The 6,184-nt window shown below is 40.6% G+C and overlaps 1 pseudogene; it reads left to right on the forward strand.

Moving 5' to 3' along the window:
* Positions 1-3,927: 3,927 nt before the first annotated feature.
* Positions 3,928-4,772, forward strand: LOC138165516 (ATP synthase F(0) complex subunit C2, mitochondrial pseudogene; annotated as a pseudogene).
* Positions 4,773-6,184: the final 1,412 nt, after the last annotated feature.

Raw genomic sequence — 6,184 nt, forward strand, 5'->3', positions numbered from 1 at the left:
TTTATTGACCCTAATGTTGAGGACCATGGTCCAGTGAGACTCTGACACTGATGACTGAATAAGCCCCCTCAGATAAAAGGCTTGTGGCCAGGCCTGGATAGGTTCCCCATCCCCCAGGAAAGAGTTCAATCATGGCAGGTGTGAGGATTGCATCCTCAAGATAAGCTTGGTGTTTTGCCTCCGGCCTAGGAACACTGTAGTGTGCAATGTCCACAGGGGGAAGCCATTAGGATGCGTCCTATAAAAGGCTTGCACTTAGAACAATAAATGAGACTATTTTCCACCACTCTGAGTCCCTGTCTCTCTTTTAACTTGCAGCCTCTGGGTAGCTAGCACTCTCAGGCCTGCTGGGGAATAGCAGAACTCCCAATTCTCTCTCAGCGCTGCTGCGGGACAGCAGGGCTCCCCACATTCTCTCAGCTCTGCCATGGAAGGCAGGATTCCCTGCCAAGGCAGGCCCACCACATCTAAGATACAAGAACATGTGCAATATACTTTTCGTCTACTGGAAAATAGGTAAATTGTAAGCTCCTTGAAGAACGGAAATGGTTTCATTTTTTTCTTTGTATTTTCAATATCTAGAACAGTGCTTGTCACATACTAGATGATTAATAAATGTGTTTTGACGTAATCAACTGACTGGAGAAGTGGTAAGGACTAGTCATATTTCCCACCTCTTCCCCCTGTGAAATATCCCAGGATTCATCAAGTAATCTTCCTGACTTACCTAGTTGCTACCTGAGCACCATGAAGCGAAGAGGAAAGACAAGACCTGAAATTAGAAGAGACAAATCAAAATCTGCCTCTGATACTTACCAGTTATGTCACCCACGACATGTTAACCCCTGTTAAGTTCTGTTTTCTCCTCTGTAAATGAGGATAATAATACCCACAGTATATAACAAATAGTTGTTGTGAGGGTCAAATGAGATAAGGTATGTAAGCAATTAAACTTGAAGTGCTTTATAAATATTAACTATTAATATCTCATATACCCTTAGCTAATTCCAGAAATCTTACTTTGATTTTGTATAAGTGACAATAATTACAGACATTTGAGTGAACTACTTAGCATTTGTCTAATAATCATGAAACAAAATAATAATTATGCACATCATTACTTCTGTCAGATTAACTTTGTTATAAGATTTATTTGATTTTAACTTTTGAATCTTTTCACAAATGAGTTTTCTGTAACTTGGAACTTCTGTAACTCTCGGGCTTCTTTTTTGTCAACCCCTTCTTAATGCACCTAGGTACATAGTACTATTAAGAATATTTGTCATAAATCCCAATGATTTTTCTTTTATAAGACTGTAATGTAATGCCAAGGAAAGACAACTTCCCAAGGTTCAAAATACCAGCATAGGTGCTCTCCATTTTATTCAGTGAAAAATTAAGAACAGAGAAGATCAAAATAGGACATCATTCAAAATACAGCATTTACTAAGTGTGATTAAATAATCTCCAAGTACTACCACACCCCAGGACCTTACATTCATTCAATCAATTACAAAGTCCTTGTTCTAAGTACTACTCCACCCCTAGGCTGTACCTTCATTTAGTCCACCACAAAGCCCCTCTTCTCAAATGGAGATTAGTTTCCAAACATAAGTAAAGTACATTCATTTGTTCAACCATAGAACACAAAAAGGTCAAAAGTTGTCCACCCCTGGATCACAATTGAATCTACCCTCGAGGCACAATAAGTTTAAGCACAGCACTTAATACCCAAATGGAGGTCTTTTCTTCATCTTGACACTAGGCAAGTTCTCAGCAATCTTTGTTCCTGGGGAGACAAAGCTTAGCAAGGCCACAAGATACATTGTCAGTCTCCTCATTAATTCATTCTCTGTCTGCAGAACAGTCCTAGGACCCCTGAAAACATTAGCAAAACCCTCTTCCAGGATTTCTGTAAACGTACAACAAGAAAATCCTTCTTCAGGGCTTCTGAACCAACAGCAAGGTTCCAAAATTCTGCAACAACAGCACTATTCTTCACCAGTGGACAGTATTCACTCTCTGCCTGCAGAACAGTCTCTGGAGCTCTGAACCAACATCAAGTTTCCAAGACTTGTGCAATAACAGGACTGTCTTTTACCAATGGACAAATCTGGCAAAACAACATCAAAACAGACAGACAAAGTACCAGCATAACAGCCATATCTCCTCAGTCCTTGGCAGCTCTGGGTGGCAGGTCTCAAAAGTCCTGGGCAATTCAAAGTTGCCCTCAGCAATCCTCTCAGTCTCTCTCTGCCTCCAAAGGTGCTGCTTCCAAAAGAAGTTCTTCTGTCTCTCTCTTGTGTCTCTCTAAATCTATGTTACCAGCTCCTCCCAGTTCAGCACTCTCTTTTCACATCAACAAGTCCATCCAACAAGTGGGATTAACAAGCTCTGAGTTTTAACACAATCAAACCAAAAACCAAGCCAATACAGGGGAATCTCTAAATTATATTACTATTACAAAGACCAAGCCAGATGAACATGAATACAAAGCAAAGACACTTGATCAAAAAGAATAATAGAGCAATAATGAGAAATTTAATAAGATATTACGTTCTTGCACACCCATTCCTTTGGTTGCTACCCCACCATTTTTTCCAGGGAGTACTATTCTCAGTTCTCAATTAATTATTTTATCTCCGCAGGGTCATGGAAGCAGATCTTCTCAGCTCCCTCACAGCCGCATGGCGTGACTAACAGATATGGTAACTGGGCTTTGGTCATGTACTTCCCTTTCCATCTCACTGTAGCACCAAGTCTTTGGATCTCTGGTTTCCTTACACTGCATCCAGATGAGGCCTTTTCAGTACCTCTCAGAGAGCATTGCAGAGAGCACCAGTACTACTTCCGTAATCGTTGCTGATCTTGGAGAGATTTCAAGACCTTCATCTCTAATTGTCCTATTTCTTGCCCTTCTTGGTTGTTTGTCCTTTGCCCTTCATGATACATTTCCCCAGGCTTTTTAAAAACCTCTATCTCCATAGTACTCTTCAGCCTGTGTTGAACTCACGTGTAGCCTTGTGGTATGAGTTCCAAAGAAAACATAATGTCTTTTCTTCCTCCAGTGACTCTTTCAGCTACAAGGCACTTTTTATAAACATATATCATAAACATTTATTATTGGTCACACAGCATAGTCATAGATAACAATACCAAATCTAGAGGACATATAAATCAAAGATGAAAAAACATTTATATGAAGGAAGCATCCTTTACAATATATATATATATATATGTATGACTTAAAGAAAAGAATAAAGCATAAATAAATCAATGGTATATTGAACAAAGTTACAATAGTGTAGATCAAAACACCTTTAGGAGGTAGAATTTCAGTTTAACTTTGAAGAAAACTGAGAATTCTAAGTGGTATATTCTAGGCATGTCAGAAAATCTGTACAAAGGCATGGAGGTAAGAGATAAAAATAGAATACCATGTATAGAGAACAGCAAGAGAGTTAATTGGGTTGGACTGCAGAATGTAGACTGGGGAGTACTATATAATAAAGCTGGAAAGGTAGGTAAGAGATGTGTTGTTAATTTAATCTTTTCATTCATGTCCAGCTTTCCATAATCCCATCTGGGGTTTTCTTTGAAAAAGTACTAGAGTGATTTGCCATTTCCTTCTTCAGTTCATTTTACAGATGAGGAACTGAGGTAAAGAGTGTTAAGTGACTTGCCCAGGGGGCTATAAGTATTAAAAAGAGAAGTGTGAATTTGATAATAGACATAATATAGGATGAACAGATATAATTAAAGAGATAATTATATGGGCAGATCTGTGCTTTAGTGATTTCACTTGGTTAACTGTTTGGAAGATGGATTAGAATATGGAGAGATTTTAGGCAAGGAGATCAGTTAGGAGTCTCTTGAAACAGCCCAAGCAAAGAGGAAGAAGGTCTTGAACTTGGATGCTAGCCACATAAAAAGAGAGGGAAGATATCAATGGAAAAGAAGTTATCTAGGTAGAATTAATGACTTCTCACCAGATCAGATACTGGAATGAAGGAAAGTGAGGAGTACATTGACTCCAGGTTTTCATACCACTGTATTTGGAGCAATAATGAAATCTCTTAAAAGAAATAGGAAAGCCCCTCCCCCTCTTTGTCTCCTCTGCTCTGCTGGAAGCTCTTCAGCTTTGCCCCTCACCCCCTGAGAATGTACTCTTGTGCCAAGTTCATCTCTACCCCTGCCCTTTTGAGGAGCAGCTCTCAGCTGCTGAGTAGACCACTGTCTGCAGTGGAGCTAAAACGCCCAGAGGTTTGGACAGATGAGAACCTCAGCATTTTGGCAGCATCAAGTCCTTTGACCTCTCTTGTCCCCAGATGTGGATTCCAAACTGGTGCCGTCTCAAGGGACATTGACACAGCAGCCAAGATTATTGGAGTTGGGGATGCCACTGTGGGGCTGGCCAGCTCTGGATCTGGGATTGGGACTGCGTTTGGAAGTCTCATCATCGGTTATGCCAGGAATCCCTCCCTGAAGCAACAGCTTTTTTCCTACACCATCTTGGGCTTTGCCCTGTCTGAGGCCATGGGGCTCTTTTGCCTGATGGTGGCCTTCCTCATCCTCTTCGCCATGTGATGGAGCCATTTCTATTCCCCCTACATTTCTGAATGTTCCTCCTCATCCTCCTGGTTCTTCCATGTCTCTTCCAGACTGTGTATACCTCCACCTCCATATTACCAGGTAGCCCTGGGGAAAGCCATGGGCTCAGGGTTTGACAGAGGGAAGACAAATAAATATTGTATTAATAAAAAGAAAAGAAATAGGAAAGTTTGGAAGATGGCAGATCCAAGATGGTGCCTGAGCCCATCTCCAATCACTTCTAATACATGAAAAAAATCACTCTAAATAAACTTTGGAGCTACAGAACTCACAATGTGAAAGAGAAAAACAAATCTCCCACTGAAGGCAGCCTGGCAGGCAGACAGGAAAGGTCTATTTCAGGGCACTAGAAGCCAGGCACAATCCCACAGAATTCACTGTGGCGCAGATAAGCAGTGGCCAGAGCAGATTTCAAGAGAGTGAAACACCAGCAGCTGTGGTGGTTTCCAGAATTCTCAACCCATAAACACCAAAGACAAAGTAAAAAGTCAGTGAGGAACTCTGATGGAAAGGGGGATTGAAGAGCACAATCTGGCCCTGTCTCAGGGCCAACAAGTGGCAGAGGTGTGGCAGCTGCATTGTACAGCTCTCTCAGGACCTCCTGGCCTGCAAATCTTAGGAGATGAAGTGAACATTCAGAGGGTAATCATATTTGCTTTAACCTGCTTGGATCTGGATCATATTCTTGGGTGGTGGTCCTGGGGTGTGTGGCCAGAGAGCCAGAGCTTGTGGGGGCTGCACAGAGGACACCCTTCTAATAGCTCCTACACCTGCAAAACACCAGAAATTTGGGACAAATCTCACTCCATTCTGGAAGTAGAGTTCTACTGTGCCAAAAAGCTCAAAAGTCAAGTAATTGGCTGGCAAGATGCGCAATCTCAGGAAGCACAAACAGACCATACAATCCTTTTTTGGAGACAAAAAGGATCAAGGCAAGGAGTGGGAAGAAAAAAGTGAAGTCAGAACTCCTGCATCAAATACCCCGAAGAAAAATATGAACTGATTATAGGCCATGGATGAGCTCAAGGAGGATTTTGAAAATCAAGTAAGAGAAGTGGAGGAAAAACTGGAAAGACAAATAAGAATGATGCAAGAAAAATCATGAGAAGCAAGTCAACAGCCTGCTAAAGGAGACCCAAAAATACAGTGAAGAAAATAACACTTAAAAAAACAGACTAACCTAAATGGCAAAAGAGGCCCAAAAACCAAGGAGAAGAAGAATAACTTAAAAAGCTGAATTTTCCAGATGGAAAAGGAATTTTAAAAACTCACTGAAGAGACTAACTCCTTCAAATTAGCAATTAGAAGCTAATAACTTTATGAGAAATCAAGATACTATAAAACAGATCCAAACAAATGAAAAGATAGAAGGCAATGTGAAATATCTCAATGGAAAAACGACTGACCTGGAAAATAGATCCCGGAGAGATAATTTTAAAATTATTGGACTACTTGAAAGCCATGATCAAAAAAAGAACATAGAAATCATCCTCCAAGAAATTCTCAAGGAAAACTGTCCTGATATTCTAGAATTGGAAGGCAAAATACAAATTGAAAGAATTCACCAATTGTC

The sequence above is a fragment of the Petaurus breviceps genome, unplaced genomic scaffold (genome assembly GCF_028583685.1).
Source record: "Petaurus breviceps papuanus isolate PSGF00001 unplaced genomic scaffold, PetGlider_PUasm1.0 213, whole genome shotgun sequence".
Taxonomy (NCBI): Eukaryota; Metazoa; Chordata; class Mammalia; order Diprotodontia; family Petauridae; genus Petaurus; species Petaurus breviceps.